Source organism: Danio rerio, chromosome 12, assembly GCF_052040795.2.
Source record: "Danio rerio strain M-AB ecotype USA chromosome 12, GRCz13ab, whole genome shotgun sequence".
In the NCBI taxonomy this organism is placed as follows: domain Eukaryota; kingdom Metazoa; phylum Chordata; class Actinopteri; order Cypriniformes; family Danionidae; genus Danio; species Danio rerio.
This window is the reverse complement of record NC_141032.1, coordinates 26,021,276-26,038,228: the sequence shown is the minus strand read 5'-3', so window position 1 is coordinate 26,038,228 and position 16,953 is coordinate 26,021,276. Positions and strand designations below refer to the sequence as shown.

At 36.5% G+C, this 16,953-nt stretch overlaps 1 protein-coding gene across 4 annotated transcripts in view; it reads right to left on the bottom strand.

The window, feature by feature from the left end:
- jcada (junctional cadherin 5 associated a) overlaps window positions 1-16,509 on the bottom strand; it is a 32,845-nt gene extending 16,336 nt beyond the window's left edge. The window contains exons 1-3 of one of the 4 annotated variants that reach the window (XM_087276231.1): window positions 14,146-14,322; window positions 13,928-13,996; window positions 13,603-13,752 (exon numbers count right to left, since the gene is read on the bottom strand). The gene's annotated coding sequence lies outside the window, so the exon portion shown is untranslated. Of the gene's footprint in view, window positions 1-3,707; window positions 5,469-13,602; window positions 13,753-13,927; window positions 13,997-14,145; window positions 14,323-16,350 lie in introns of those variants that run through there. The other 3 variants (XM_087276230.1, XM_087276229.1, XM_087276232.1) reach the window with 3 other exon arrangements.
- Window positions 16,510-16,953: the final 444 nt, after the last annotated feature.

The window sequence follows — 16,953 nt, the reverse complement described above, 5'->3', positions numbered from 1 at the left end:
ACATGCTTTGGTCTCCCTTATCCGACCCATTTACTTCAGGTTTTGGAGTCTTTTCTTGTGTTCTGATAAGTTGATTCAGGTTTGTTTGATTAGGTTGAAAATGTGTACTGTTGGTGTGCTTTCAGGAACATGGTTGGGAAACACATGCCTAAGAAAGCATTTCAGAGTCGCAAAAATGTAGACAGTGCCTTCTAGTGGATTTGTCATCTGAAAAGTGCAACGAAACATACCCTGACCAATATAATTTACATTTTGTTAAAATGTAAGCTTCCTGTGTACTGGGTTGTGGCTGGAAGGGCATCCGCTGCGTAAAAAATATGCTAGAATAGTTGGCGGTTCATTCTGCTGTGGTGACCCCTCATAAATAAGAAACTAAGCTGAAGAAAAATGAATGAATGAAAAAATGTAAGCTAAGGCACACTTTTTTTAATGAGCCTGGGTTGAAATCACTTTACATGAACCAAAATTCAAGGCAATGAAGCAAAATACAGGACAGAGTAGCACACAATTTTATTTTTTGCAAAACTCAAATTCAGTTCTATGGCACATTTTATACAAATTATTTTAAAAAAACACAACATTTAAAAAAACAAACTTTAAAATACCCTCTTAGGCCCCACATTATGTCTTCATCCCATAGCAACACAATAACACTGAAAAGCTAAAACTTGGGCACAAAGTGGAAACAATTCAAGCCAGGTCCTCCGAGACTTTAAATGGCACAGAAATGTCTGGCTGCTTCAGAGCGCAGCTGAAATTTTACCAATGACAAACTGCCTCTTAGAGCATGAGTAAAATCATAAAATTGCAGATACGTGATCTAGACTACTTTGCTTTTTTTATTAATGACCTGCTTTTATGGCTAACACATGTCTCAAGCTAAAAATGAACAAAAGCTCAGGCAGACCAGTGATGTCATGAGGCGCATCTGAGCCAAAACGCCACAATAACAGTGAATCATTTGATTCCACTCAGATATCGAAAACCTTTGATTTTTTTTTATCAATAAACACTCAAGACCACCTCTATGTACCATTTGCTTCCTGTAAAACCCCCGTTTGAAGCTAAACGTTTAAGATAAATCCCACAAAGGACGTGTGTGTCTCTAACCTCAGAGGAGACTGAACTCTTTTCCTCTGTAGACTGTAAGGTTTGCCCGTGGAGCCAGCGCTGCCTTCCCTCATAAATGAATCACACATTTTTAGATCTGGCCCGCCTTGCCCCCTCCCCATCCCCCTTTACCAGCAGGCCCGCGGAGCCCAGAGCCGCCGCCATGACAGTTTGGTGTCAACTCTTTATTCTTAGACTTAGTCAGATTTGTGGTATGTTTGTGAAAGAAAATAAGACCAAAAGTAAAAGCCTAATAAAACAAAGAGCATTTACCCTCAGACAAAAACACTCAATTAACTTTGATACAAGTTAGCTTGCAAAAAGTGTTATTAAGATTAAAGTTATGTGACAATGAATTGACTAGACAATGAAACGAAGACACAGAAGGTATGAGTGTTTTTATAAGTGTCATCATCTACTAATGATGTGTTTTATTGAGAATATTAAGCTCACCAAGGCTATATTTTGGGCAAGAAAAAAAAAACTTTAAAACATTCACATTGTGAAATATTCATTCATTTATTCAGTCCCTTTATTAATCAGGGGTCACCACAGCGGAATGAACCCTCAACTTATCCAGCAAATCATCAATGGGAAACACCCATACCCTCTCATTCACACACATACACTATGGACAATTTACAGTAGCTTACCAAATGCAGGAAATATGCAAACTCTACAGAGAAATGCCAAATGACCCAGCCGAGGCTCTAACCAGTGACCTTCCTGCTGTGAGGTGACAATTATAACCACCGAGGCGCCATCGCGCTGCCCATTGTGAAATATGTTGTTACAATTTAAAAGAACAATTTAATATTGTAAAATGTACTTTAATCTTGTGAAGGACAAAGCTGACCAGATTTCAGTGCCATTTAATATGCTTAATTATTATTGGGCTGAATTATAACTAAAGCTTTTTGTTTACCCATTATTATTTTTATTATATATTCTTTTTTTTTTTTTAAATAACAAAAATATCTTCCAAAATACTGTTTTACTATACATTAAATAAATGCAGCCTTGGTGAGCATGTGTAACAGGTATGGTCAAGCAGGTACAGGCAGTATAACAGGTGTACTCCCGAAGCGTAGTCAAAGACGAAGAGGTTAATACAGGTGGCAAAGAATCAACATAAACGATAAAACAAAACAAGGATCAAACACGGAAAAACAAAGAAACGCTAGGAATGGCTGACTTGAAACTGGCGTTTCGACACAATGTCGAGATTCCGCATGATCCGAAACTAAGGTGATTCAAAACACCCAAGTCATGTGACTAAAGTGTTTTGAAACACCAGGGCTGTTTCTCAATATGCGTTCCTCATCCATCTTGTTTCCTCGTGTTCTCTTGTAACGTTATCATCAACCGGCAAAGTTTAGTTCCAAAACTCAAGACCGCAAGAACAGAGGAAGCGTGAAAGTTCCCGGATGTGTTCTTGATATCGAGGATGCATCAATGCAGACTTGAGCAACAAACTTGCTCTTGAAGTCTCAGAAGTCATAATAGCTGAATAAAGAAGGTGGGAAGCGCAGTATTTTATAAAGATTTTATATTAAAGTTCAGAGATATAACTTATTTTTCTCAGGAGTTTCTCTGAATGAGACGGTAAAAGTAAACTTGAAAAGATTAATAAAGGCATACCCACATTAAGGGTGTTTATATACTGAAATTGGTATTAAAAAATGTTTTATTTATATTGTGCAAAGTATATTTGTAAGTATTTTGTGCATGTTATATATATTAAAAATGGAAAAAACGATTAATTCTTGTATGATTGCTGTAATGTTTAAATTATTTTCACATTGCGGGAAGGTCATGTGGCCAGCAGGAAGAATGCAGCATCTCATTTCTCACCACACGTTCTGTTCTTGCGGTCTCCCGAGTTCATTCTTCTGAGGTGACCTGGCAAGACCGGAGAAACAGCCCAGGTCACATGACTAAAGCGATTCAAAGCATCGGTTATTTCATAAGAGTTTTGAAACCTGGCAAATCTACGTTTGACTGACAACCTCATTTTATGATCAAAACAAGACATATTTATTCCCAAAGTTTTCATTTGGATGTCAGACCAATGTTAAAACAAAACACTTAGAGGAACAGAGCATTTAAAAACTAACATCTACAGCTGCAACTCCCTGGATTCGAACCTATTACCTCTGCATGCTCGTCAGGAACTCTCACCGCTTCACTAAATCACTCGAAACCTCAACTCTACAACATGAGGTTTAATACCTTAATTTGCGTAACAGTTTCTTTGCTGAAGCTGTTCCAGAGCAATATATACTGTAAAAATGTATGTAGAGATGGATTTCGAAATGCTTCAAAGCTTTGACACATTTGCTTCTACTGTTTCAGTGTTTCAAGAAGCCTCGTTTTGCCCACCACTAAGAAACGCTTCGTGGTGTTACAGACTAACAATCATATACAGTAAATCACTCAAAGGATCACAACATGAACAGGGCAGGGCTAACAAGAACACTCAGAATTGCACACTTCACAGATACACAAGACTTCGCAATGAGGGGGAGAGAGAGAGATAGATATAGATAGAGAGAGAGGGTTTTATAATCAGAGTAATCAGTCACAATGATCTTCACCTGTGTGTGTATCAGTCCAGATTGTTTACAGCTGAAGCAGGTGCTGCTTGGTGCAAAGCATCTTGGTAGTTGTAGTTCATGTGGTGGCAGATGTGTAGTTCTCCAGTGATCTGCATTGGCTAGATTGCTGATGATCGTGACAGAATGATAGATGTGTCTCAAAACATTTTTAGCACCGTTTAAGACAGACTAGCATCTCAACTAAAAAAGATAGACAAGCAAGTTGTTATATATGGATATATGATAGAAAGGTCAACATTTTGTTTTCTCTGCAATAATCTGAACAAATGAATCATCCTCAATAAACCAGGAATGTGCATCAGAGAATAAATAAGGCTGATTTAGATTACATCCTGATAGAGTCTCTGGAGTGACCGAACAAACTATGATGAAGCTCATAATGAACAACCTCAATAAACTAATGTCTCCTCGCAGATTGTCTAATAACTGCTATAAACATGCACGTAATGGCCGAACCAGTATTATGCCTGAAAGCACAGCCACTGTACCATGACACGGCATCATCTCATCCACTGAGTCGAATGTAAACAGGGATCCTGAATGTCCGTGAATATACAAAGGTTTAATAATAACCAAAGCAACATCAACCCTGTCCTATAAAAAAGTTCTTCCAGAGCCTCACCCCAGCATTGTTCCACTAAAAACTCCTACGCTGTCCCTTAACAGGCACGTGTTCACACTTGAACAACAAGTTCTTCATTGTAAACACTGTGACATCATCAGTGTTGACCTCTGTTTCCTGAGGATTTCCATGTTTCAAGGGACAGGGGCGGAGGAGTTGCAAAAGTCTGTCAGACAGACATTGATACTGAGAGGAAAGAGTCAAAACAGATGGAGACACTTCTCCAAACTGGGTTTTAGGATTGTAATATCTCCATTCTGTCACGTTGAACTCACTGGCCCTTAAAAGAATTGGACTTTGTTTGGCTCTAAACAAGTATAATGTGCTGGCAAACATCTACACAGTTTGTCTCCATTCCCGGGTTGACTTGTTCATTTATCCTTCTTAGGGCCTGTTGCAGGCTGTGAGATGTATTTCGGTCATTTCAGATCTCTGGTACAGATCAAACCAATATATAAGATTGTGTTCAGACAGTTGTTTGATATACACCTTTATCAATGTGCAGTTTGTTGACAGGCTACCTACAGTTTGACAAGTGAACAACTACTGTATGAATTGGTTTTCTTCTTCTTCTTCTTCAAAAAAAAACATCAACAGAGGAAAATCTGCTGGTTCCTACTAGTGGTGGGCAAAGCGAGGCTTAGTAAAACACTGAAACTATCGAAGCAAATGTGTCGAAGCTTCGAAACGTTTCGAAACACCACTCTACGGCGACACCTAGTGGTCATTTTATTTGTATTTCACTGAAACAGCTTCAGCAAAGAACAGTTGAGCAAATTAGGGTATGAAACCCCACTTTGTAGCCTTAAATCTGCAAGTTGTTTAGACGAGCGGTTAGAGTTCATGACCAATATGCGGGAATGATGGGTTCGAATCCAAACTGAAACAATTATTTTGAAATGCTTTAATACCAGTTGGTAATGCTTTGTTATTGTATCGTTTTGTTTCAACATTGCTCTGACATACGAATAAACACCTTGTAAATAAATTTGTATTGTTTTGTTCATAAAACAGGGTTGTTGCTAGATCAGATACAGTTGTGGCCAGAAGTTAACAATAATTATTTATATTATTAATTAAATTTCCCATTGTATTTTATTAACGTCTATCCAAAACCTAAACCCATCACAGTACTGTAAAAATATGAATTATTGTTTTACAGTGTTACAAAAATTATGCTAAATTGATGGCATATCCGTAGCTGTATCCTATCTAGACTACACCATAAAACAGTAACATGATTAAAATATATAAAATCATGATTTTGTAGTATTTGGACTAGTCGGGATTCGAACCCAAAACAAATTTGTAACACAGTACTGTTGTACACACTCACGGTCCACTAAGCCATACAAGACACAATATTGATCATGCCAGACAAATGCAGATTCTCCGGGTCTTGAAACGCCTCTGAAATGATCAATGCTTTGAATCGCTTTAGTCACGTGACCTGGGTGTTTCGGATCATGCTTCGGTGCAGTGTTTCGAAACACTTGCGCTTCGGGGTCTCGACACTGTGTCGAAACGTCAGTTTCACGTCAGCCATCCTTAGTTCCTACTAGTTAAGAATTGAATAGATGCTTTACTTATTTAGCACAATGCTGGAGATACATTAATGGATAAATACATCTTAATAGAATTATACTTTTATTCAGCAAAAGTGCATTAAATAGATAGAAAGTACAAGCGGCTTACACATTAAAATATAATTAAATTTATCCAGTCTCTTCACCCTTCACCCAGAGGACACTCTACAGTTTAACAAATATTGCAGCTGTTGGACAACATAATGTATTTTGAGGCATTTTCAGGTGAGAATGTAGTTGTTTAGATTGCAACAGTGCAATTTATTTATAATGATAGTGCCTATTTTAAATACTTATAATTTCTGAGAGACTGTGTCGGCACTGTATCTCAAACAAATTCAAGCTAAATTTTATCAAAATACCCCAACTCAATATTTTGTAATTAGATGGCAAATAGATGAAATGATATGATATGTATACATTTCTACCTCACCTGATTTAAATCACTGCATTACTTTTTTAAACAACGATAACCCAAATATTGACAGAATGCTTTAAATTTATCACTTGCCAACTAAATTAGCATGCACAGAAATAAAGCAATGTTTACATTTTAGAGTCAATAATTGCCAGACTCCCGCGCAATCTGTTGGACAGTGCGATGGGTGTGTCTTCTTGGCTCAGAATAATGTCTTTGACAGTGGTGATATTTTCAAACGTACGGTCAATGCGTGGTCAACCACACCCGACAAACTGAACCAGTGTGATCAATTTTTGCCAACAAGTAATTCAATCCATCTTTTGTGTAGTTGGAAGTTCACAAGCACTGTACCCTTTCAGTTCTCGTAAATCTTTGATCAAACCTTATCTTTATTCGAAAACACCATTTTTATTTGTCTTACGCAGCTAAAAATAAATGTCATCAATACACTATCATTACATCACCGCCTTGCCAAGGAAAGTAAATAAAAGGATTATCATAATGCACAGATAGTGCTGTTAGTCCTGTATGAAATGTAGTCATTCTTACTCCTGTAGTACAATAAGCAGTTGATTAAGTTTACTGAGTAATTGAATTACTTTTCAGACATAGTAATTAGAAAAGTAATCTAAATACAATTTTAATGATGTAATTACTAAATAATTACATCATTAATTAATGCACTGAAGACAGAAAACTGACACCTAATAACAGAAAGCTTTTTACTTCATTCATGTTACGTACATAACATCACCTTTTGAGGGGGTTGAAAGTGCAAACTTTTAAATAATAGTTTCAGTGTGCAAGTTTAGTTAAAATCATAATGTTGTTCTCTTGGCGTAAAGTAATTTTGTCACATAATGTGAAATACAGCATTCTTGTATACATTTTCATATATTGGGTTAATCTTGACAACATTTTATTTGAAAATAATTTGAAATAATTTGTTTTTCATCATGTCAAAATAGCCTAAAACAAAAAATCGTACCAACCCCAAAATTCACACTGCCCGTCTAACAACATGGAAAAACATATTCAGTTTGGCATATAAGACTATAATACAGATATTAAGAGGCATAGACATTTATTTATTCATATTTAGTCCCCTATTTATCAGGGGTTGTCACAGCAAAATGAACCTATTAACCAATTATTCTGGCATAAACTTAAAAAAATATATATTTTTTTGCTCGTTCAAACTAGTTTTTTAAAATGAGCTGAAACAACACAATTCTTGAGATTTCATTGAGACAATTTTTTATGTTCAATCAAAAAAAATTTGTTAAAAGTGTTAAGTTAACCTAATCAATTTGTGTTGGGACAACATGAATGAATTTTGTGGAACCCTGCATTTTTTTCAGTGCATGTTTTTATGCAGCGGATGCCCTTCTAGCTGCAACCCAGTACTGGGAAAGACCCATTTACTGTCACATTAACACATACACTTCATACACATTTGTTCAGTCAATTCACCTATAGCGCATGTCTTTGGACTGTGGGGGAAACCGGAGCACCCAGAGGAAACCAACGCCAAAATGGTGAGAACATGCAAACTCAACACAGAAATGCCAACTGGCCTAGCCGGGGCTCAAACCAGCAACCTTCTTGCTTTGAGACAACAATGCTAAACACTGTGCCACTGTGCTGCCCCGCATAGACATTATCCACAAGCTTTAAATTAAGCCATACTTTAAATAAAGCCTCAATTGGGGATTTGCATTTCTTAGTGCTCTGGGTTCAGATGTTGAAGTGTATGATGTCATAGTTGTTGCCATCAAATTATTCATGCCTCTCTTTTTACAAATGACACCCCGAAGCTGCATCTTTCGAGGAAAAAAAAAAAACATAAACCAGCCCTTGTTTTGCTTGTGCTGTGGCCATGGTGATGACCGTTTTGCTGTCTTTGAAAAGTGGGTTTTCAAACAATAGCCTACAAGTATGGTGTCACTGGCAGCACTAAAGAAATGTATTTAAAGTCTGGTAACTCAATTGGCAGAACGAACAGAGGATCATCAAAGCAGAAATGTTTTTTCCCAGACTAGAACCAACCACAATGCCAAATACAGTACAATTCAGTTCCACAAGCTTAAAAAAATACCACTTTTACAATTTACCAAAAGAGTGCAGGATCCAGATCTGTATGTCAACACTATATATTTCTTCCCTTAAGATTTAAAACAGTTTCCTACAGGAATTAGATTCCCAAGCCAAGTTGGGTAGGTTTATTTGCTCATTTAAAAGCAAAAGGTGCAGATTTAATCCTGAATCCTGAAATATGCTGGCTTAAAATGGGGTCTGTGTATCAGTGCTCGCAAGTACTTTCAAGGTCAAATGCTGCTCTGTGTCTTGTGCTTGTAATGTGGTCATTTAAACTGAACTGAATAGTCAGGACTCAAATGGTCAATAAAAAATGAATCTGAATTTAATATATCTATTAAAGTATATGCCTGTGTCTGTCACTAATGGGCGATATTTTTCAATGTCATTTAAGACATTTGTACGCCAGTCTTCTTTTTATGACAAGAAGCACAAAGGCCTTGAGGAATATGATCCAACATCCAACAAAAATACAATATAACAACTTACATGAGCGGAAAAACACTATGCTAGGTTAAATAGTAGGTCCAGAGATTTGACTAAAGATGTCTACTAATGTGTTATTAAAAGTAAAATCCAAAAACAAGAACAATAATAAAAATTCTCACCCTCATGTCATCTTAGGTAGATTTTTTTCGTTCAATGGAAGGTTAAAATAATGTTTTAGCTGAAACTGTGATATTTACAGTGAGTTAGAAAACTTTAAAGGTCCCATAAAGTGCTTTGAAATATGCATTCTTATTTGATGTTTGATGTAATCTATTTACTAGAACTTCTGTGATAAGCTGCTTTGACATAATCTACATTGTAAAAGCGCTATATAAATAAACTTGAACTGAATTGAATCTCAACTGAAACATGCAGAGAAGGAGGGACATAGTGTAGCCCCTCCCCCATTTTTAAAACAGCCAATAAAGTTTTGTTTTAACACCGCTCTGCCAGTGAAAGTGGTTGAGATTAAGCAGATTACGTGAAAAGCAAATGAGAAGCCTCTTGAAGGGGGCGGGGAACGTCAGATATTACAGAGCATATGATGGTTATGATTTGATGAGAAACTAAAAAATGAGATGATGATCAATTCTTTTAGGCAGAAGTGACAAACTACAAGCTTTGCATGTTTATTTAAGTTATATATCTACTAAAGGCGAATTTCGTCACTGTTTTGGAGCACACTATCTTAAATACTAACAATACTGATGCTAACATCTGAAAAACTTTATTTTAATTTCATGGGACATTTAAAGTCAAGTCAATGGCTACAAGAAACTAATTGAATACCTGTGACTCCTGAAAATACATGTAGATGCCATTTACATAAGTGCATCATTGTTTTAAAACAATATAGGTAGGTTTGTTATGGTTACACCTGGCATTCACACTACTTTGACATGTTGGATCTGTTAAAACAGAGCCTTCAGAAAAGCCACATTTTAACTAGCAAAAACTGGTGTTCTGTTTCAGTGATGATGGACTGAAATGCAAACTTCTGAAAACAACGTGCACTTCACATTCACTCTGCTTGGTCTTCTGAACTTTTGCAGATTGGTCAAGCCCTTCACATGGAACAATTACAAAACCAGTACACCGTATAATGGCAACAAAATATGTTCATGCGAGTGAGCATTAATTATTGTGCTTAGCTGTTTAGAGAGAACAGAGACCATTTTTCTGAAGCACAGTCTGTACGTGGAGCTGTTTGATTCTAAAACACTGTTTTAAAATGAAAACGCACTAGTGTAAACAACCTTATACTCTTGTTGGAAAAAAATCTTGTTGGGCATCCAAGTTTTAGGAGCAACAAATAATTTCTAGTTGATTATTTGCTATCAGAAGTGGCTTAAATGAAAGGCAAAGGCCTCTAGATTACGCTTCTTTACCTAAATAAAACATGATCATGTCTTGATTTTTAATTATTTAGGTATAATTATTTAATTATACTCCCAGAGTTAATCAAGATTCTTTGGATTCATCTTCAATGCCCCCTCCTTCATCTTACCCCAGACATGCTCAATAATGTTTAAGTCTGGTGACTGGGCTGGCCAATCCTGGAGCACCTTGACTTTCTTTGCTTTCAGAAACTTTGATTTAGAGGCTGAAGTATGAGAAGGAGCGCTATCCTGCTGAAGAATTTGCCCTCTTGCTGTGGTTTTTAATGTAGAGGGCAGCACAAATGTTTTGATACCTCAGGCTGTTGATGTTGCCATCCACTCTGCAGATTTCTCACACACCCCCATACTGAATATAACCCCAAACCATGATTTTTCCTTCACCAAACTTGACTGATTTCTTTGAGAAGCTTGGGTCCATATCGGTTAAAATAGGTCTCCTGCAGTTCTTCTGGGATTGAGGACAAGACTTTTGTCAGTGTATATAAGGTCTTATGAAGTAAAACCCAACTGAACATTATTTTGCTGCATTACTATGTTTATTTTAAATGTTTCATAAGATGGATGTGTCTTTTTTGTCTTTCAAAGTATTGGTAGCAGTTGTTTTTTTTTTTAACTACCAAGGACCACGGTTTCAGTTTCAACTAAAATTCTTCTTGAATGTTCTAATAAAGACAAAATTCACTTACTACATCTTGGATTGCCTGAGGCGGAGTACGTTAACAGCAATATTTGATTTTTGGGTGAACTACCCCTTTAACATTGACATAACATTGAAGAGTATGACTTGTTCTCAACAGGGTTGCTAATGAACTAACCTGAATGTCTGTTCATAATTAGAGTGAGGAGACTTGACTTACAGAGAGACGACGGTGACAAGGTTTATCAGTTAAAACACTCTGATCAAAGGACTGGCATACATAAGCATTCTGCTAATTACACTCTTATCCTGCCAAAGAATATGATCTCAAATGAAGGGGAAGAAGCTTAGAGACTTTTCAGCAAACACCACTGTGTTAAAAAAAAAACTCAGACAGGCAAACGTGCTGATTATAGACTCTTAATAAATCTACAATGGTAAAATAAAAGCCTACAATATAGTATAAACAAATACATGGCCAGGTAACAGCACATAAAACTGCATATAACACCTAATGTAGTGCTATTTCTGCTCATGCCCTTCAAAACCTTGAACAGTGAAGAAGGTTGCTGTTATAATCAGAGAGAGAAAAAAAGCTGACCAGTGATCCTTATCGTTTTCTATTCCTCCCTTGAGCTTAATCATCCCAAGCTAATGCATTTGACCAGTGGAATCCATACAGGAGCATATAGGAAAGTTCAGAGTTCCATCTGTTTTCCATATGAGTTTAAGGCCTTTAATGTATGACTTCATCATACGCAAGAGCTATATAGCAATCCGTTACCCTGCATCTTTTTTAATTACCATTAGGCCGCTATTTCATTGCACTGTTTCATCTGCAGATGGTTGCACTTTGCTTGTTAAATGTTTAGCACAACCAAAAAACGTCTGATCTTAAAGCAGTTAAATTGTTAGTCCAACATCTTTCGTAACTATGAAATATATAAGGAACTTCTCTTGGAAAGTTTTTCTTTTCATATCATAATGAAGTCTAATGTCTATCTATCCGCTTGTTAAGTCGTGACGTCGTGAATCACAATGTACACAACAGTCTCTGGACTTGCTGCATCACAAACAACGGATAGTCACAAACTCAAACTGTTGTAGTTAAGTCATGTCGTTTTTAAGTCATATTGTTTTTTGGGAAAGTTCTAAAGAATTAATGCTTTGTCATAATATTTTTTACTTTGTTTTCAAGATATATTTTCTAATAAAACACCATTATTTGGACTTCAATGCTGTATCTTATTCTTTTTCTCTTTTGTCTTTCAGTATCCTGTAGGCAATTACTGAAAATAAACTTATTTTAATGCTATTTATTCTTTGAAAGAGCAATGGCCAAACATTTACTATGAGATAAATAGGATTACACTGTACAAGAACCCTTGTAATGATTTGCCCAGTCCTATTGTAAAGAGAGAACATTCTCTATTTTCTGAATGAGACTGAATTAAACTCTTTTGGTTAATATCTATTACTAGGGACTTCTGAATATGCATTTTTGTATATGTGCATATATACAGTTGAAGTCAGAATTATTAGCCCCCCGTTTATTTTTTACCCCAATTTCTGTTTAATGGAGAGATTTTTTCAACACATTTCTGAACATAATAGTTTTAATAACTCATTTCTAAAATTGCATTTATTTTATCTTTGCAATGATGACAGTAAATAATATTTTACTAGATATTTTTCAAGACAATTCTATACAACTTAAAGTGACATTTAAAGGCTTACCTACATTAATTAAGTTAATTAGACAGGAAAGGTTAATTAGGCAAGTTATTGTAATAAAATATAGCTTAAAGGGGTTAATAATTTTGACCTTAAAATGTTTTTTTATTAAAAACTGTTTTTATTCTAGCCAAAATAAACAAATAAGACTTTCTCTGAAAGAAAAAATATTATCAGAAATATTGTGAAAATGTCCTTGCTCTGTTAGACACCATTTTTTGAAATAATAATAAAAAAAAACTCAAAGGGGGGCTAATAATTCTGACTTCAACTGTATTTTTTCACTATAAATTAAAAAAAAACACATGGGTGCAGATTTTCACAGAAATGATTAATACATCTGAATGATTAAAAACAGTAAGTCTTTGCGCATTCCTCATGTCACTTACGATCTGTCACATGTGCCCTTCCCAACCTGTCTATGTCAACAAGCAAGGTTGACACTGCCACATGTGAACATGCATTGCAGGAATGGGCCAAGGAGGACATTTTCTATTTATTTCTTCTAGCTGTCTAGAAAAGAACCTTATTTATAAGTTGTGAATGACTGTAAAGCTGCCTAAATATGGATTTTGGCCTATAAGTTGAACCCTATTCACTTTCACTATTCAGTATTCACAATTATATTTTCAGAAAAAGCCTGACATACGTTTACCTCCACTTTAGCTAAATTTAAAACTTTTAGTTCTCATCGGATAAAGAAAAGTAGTTTTTGGATAAATCAAAGCTTTTTTAACTAAGATAAAATAATGCCATCAGTTCATTCAGTAAAAAACAGCCCTCATCACTTCATTCATTAAAAATGCACTTTCTGTGACCAACAGAATGCACACACCAGCAGTATCAGCACATTTCCAGGAAACAGACTTCAGCCTTTTCTCCACGTACCACTAGATAAGTGATGCTGTGAGATTCAGCTCTCTTCCCATGCTGTCCTTCCTTTGCCCTCCCTTTCCTTTAGACTTAAGGAATAGTTAAGCAGACCGCTTGAACGTTCATGTTACTACTGAAGTAGTGTGGCTTTGAAGATACAATTCTCTGAAAAGAAAAGTGAGTGGTCAACCAATTAGAATTTTTTTTAAATGTGCAATATTGTTTATATTGATGCATTCCTTTTGCTAATCTTTTGTTCATAATACACCTTTGATAATTTTGGCCTCAACTTGACCTGTTTAGATTTCATCGTGAGCGACCATTTGTTTTGTTTCTTCACCTTTTACAACAGCTTCCAACGTCCACAGCTTTACATAATCACTGCAGCCTTGCTTTTGAAAACAAAGATCTGTAAACCACATGAGGACAGATTTACTTGATTAGTTTCGTTCCAACTGCTTCTAAACAGGCCCTTGGTTATCAAAAGTTCTGTTATACAACTGTTATACACTTATTTCAAAACAAAAGCATTTCAAATAAATAAGGGCTCATTCTAACCAGACGCCTCTGCTCTGCTGGCATCTACTCAAGTCAAGGTCAAAAGTAGCACCACCAAAAGCTTCTTTTGAACAGTACAGTAGCTTCCCGATTGAGTGGAGTTACTATCCGGCTCAGAGTTGTTGACCTCGCACCTCACTGTTCGCATCCCGCAAGCTGACACAGGTCGCTTCCTCTGCACGTGAGACACATGCCCTTTGATGTTATTCACTAACCAGCCGGTGTCAACACAACAGGAGGCTGTTTGTCTGAACAGTTTAACAACAACTGCTGACACAACCAATAGAAGCTGCCTGATCACCATTCACATTTAGGCAATGGATGACTAATACTGTTTTCTGGGATGCCATGTTTTGCCACCTAAACCTTTTGTTTTGCCCCTAGTCAACACATGGTTTTATGGTGGGTTTTTGTTGATCGCATCACAACTTGACGAGAAACACATATTCCTGTGTACACCTGGAGTTTTAATATGTCCCTTTTGACTTTCCGGATTTTTTAAAGGCTTTCAATTTAATATTTTGAAATATCTACAAATCTATATTAAATGATGTGGGTTTGTGTTTGGATCAGGACTCATAGAGAACCATGTTTTAAAATGTTTTTTACTTCAAAAGAAAGTTTTGATCTTAGATAATCCGGTCTGGTTAGTGAACTACAACAACACGTCCTGTAATGTTTACAATTTTGAGTTGTACACAAAGAGTAGCTGGCCTTCAGTAGCTGTACAAATTTGACTACATTATGATGAAATGCTTTTGTTTTTAGAATTGGTCCAAATTGGACAAGCCTCCCTGCAAACACAGATTATTTATTAAAGTTAGTATATGGTTGCAGTTTAGTTCTCATTTAATTACTTTTGGGAACTAAATAAGAATGTTTTAGGAACCCTCTTGATAAAAGATTTTTTGGCACCAAAGATGGCACCTCCCAGAATGTTGAAGGGAGTTTCTTTTTGTAGCAACTTAAACAGAATCTTCAAAAACCTTCTGGACCAACCAACAGAGAATGTTTAGGGAACAAGAATCTAACATTCCCAGAACATTTTATGAGCCAAAAATAATTAGCTTGGTCAAAACTTCCTAAACCCGGTTGCCACAGTATTTAGCACCTGTATCCACTTGTATATGGATGAACAAAAATCTTAATACCAGGTGTAAACATGGTCTTAATGACATAAAAAAACATTTTACATATATTTATAGCTGTTTTGTGTACATATATTATTAAATGTAAATGATAAAATATTTTAAATTTATTCTTAGAATTTTTATAACTGATCCAAATGAATAATGCATAGCCTAGAATTAAAATGGGTTGTTCAACCCAAATTTGGGTCAAATATGCACAAACCCAACCTTTAGGTTAAAATGTCATTTAAATATATTACTAAAAGTTTTCCATATGCAATACAAATTTGAAACTTAAAAAACAAAACAATGAAACTTGAAGGTTTTAAACCCCCATAAGACATTTCGCTAATTTATAACAAATGTATGATTATTGAAAAGTTTGAAAACACAATTAAACAGTCTGTTTATATTTTAACGAACTATGTAGGCTAATTGAGAGGTTGGCCAACACCCTCACACCTTTTATTATGATGCGCGCAAGTGACAACAAATAAATATCATGCGCATACATTTAAAAGAATGTTGTTAGCTGTGAATGAACACCTCTGAAACGGAATCCAGTGAATCCCTGAGCTCATAACTTGTCTTGACATCAAAGTTACAATAGCAAAATACGTAAAGCTCATCCATCCTCTACACAATCTGCTCACTTCACCCTTTACCTCGCTAATGTAGCACACACATCTTGCGCACTGCGCCCGACCCCTAAGCACACAATTCACACACAAGCAGCGAGCTGTCTGCCTTCTGGAGTATTTCTCTCACAGCGGAAAAAGCAACAAATAAGCTGATAACAATCAATGCGATTAATCTCGGTCCACAAAATCGTTCCAGGGGCACCCATGGTCATTTATACTATGACAGATGCGGGGACATTAGCCTACGGGACGAGTCCGTTATCTTGCAAGTTCATCCCTTATGAGGCGCTCCGTTCCCTGCGTTTATTGAACGGGTCGGCGTTAGTAACGTCAGCAGCTGAAACCGCGTTTAATTCTGCTGGCTCCGGGAGAAAGCCTCGTCAATGAGCATTTCCCCACCTCACGTTAATATATTTGAGTAAACGTGCACGTACCTGAGATGTGCTCTTTTCGGGCTCCGTGTTTAGTTCCTGATGTGGCGTGTTGAATCCGCTCTGAGCTGAGCATATCTGAGGGAAAGGTTGTGCAGAGGAGAGGGAGAGAACTGAGCTCAAATGTGTCTTGTGTGGGTCGGCTCGGCTGGCGAGGGGAATGGTTCCTCCCAACGTGTGGGTAAACTTTTACTGAGACTGTAACATACCCCACCCACCCTATCCTATCCCATTCCACTGTCACAAAAACCCGTAGACTGAGACCTATTCATGCTGGACATGTGACCATTGAAGACTAACTGTTGATTAACGATAAAATATGCATAAATGTCTAATTACACCTATAAACAGATTAAGTCCTTTTAAGGTTGCTTGGTGGTTTGGACTGTCCCATGATTGCCAGTCTGACAGAAACCAGCCAACAGAAATCAGGAATCAGAAACCTTGGTTTTGGTTTGATATACTCACCGGCCACTTTATTAGGTACACCTTACTAATACCGAGTTGAACCCACTTTTGCCTCCAGAAATGCCTTAATCCTTCGTTGCAGAGATTCAACAAGGTATTTAAAATATTCCTCTGAGATTTTCATCCATATTGACATGA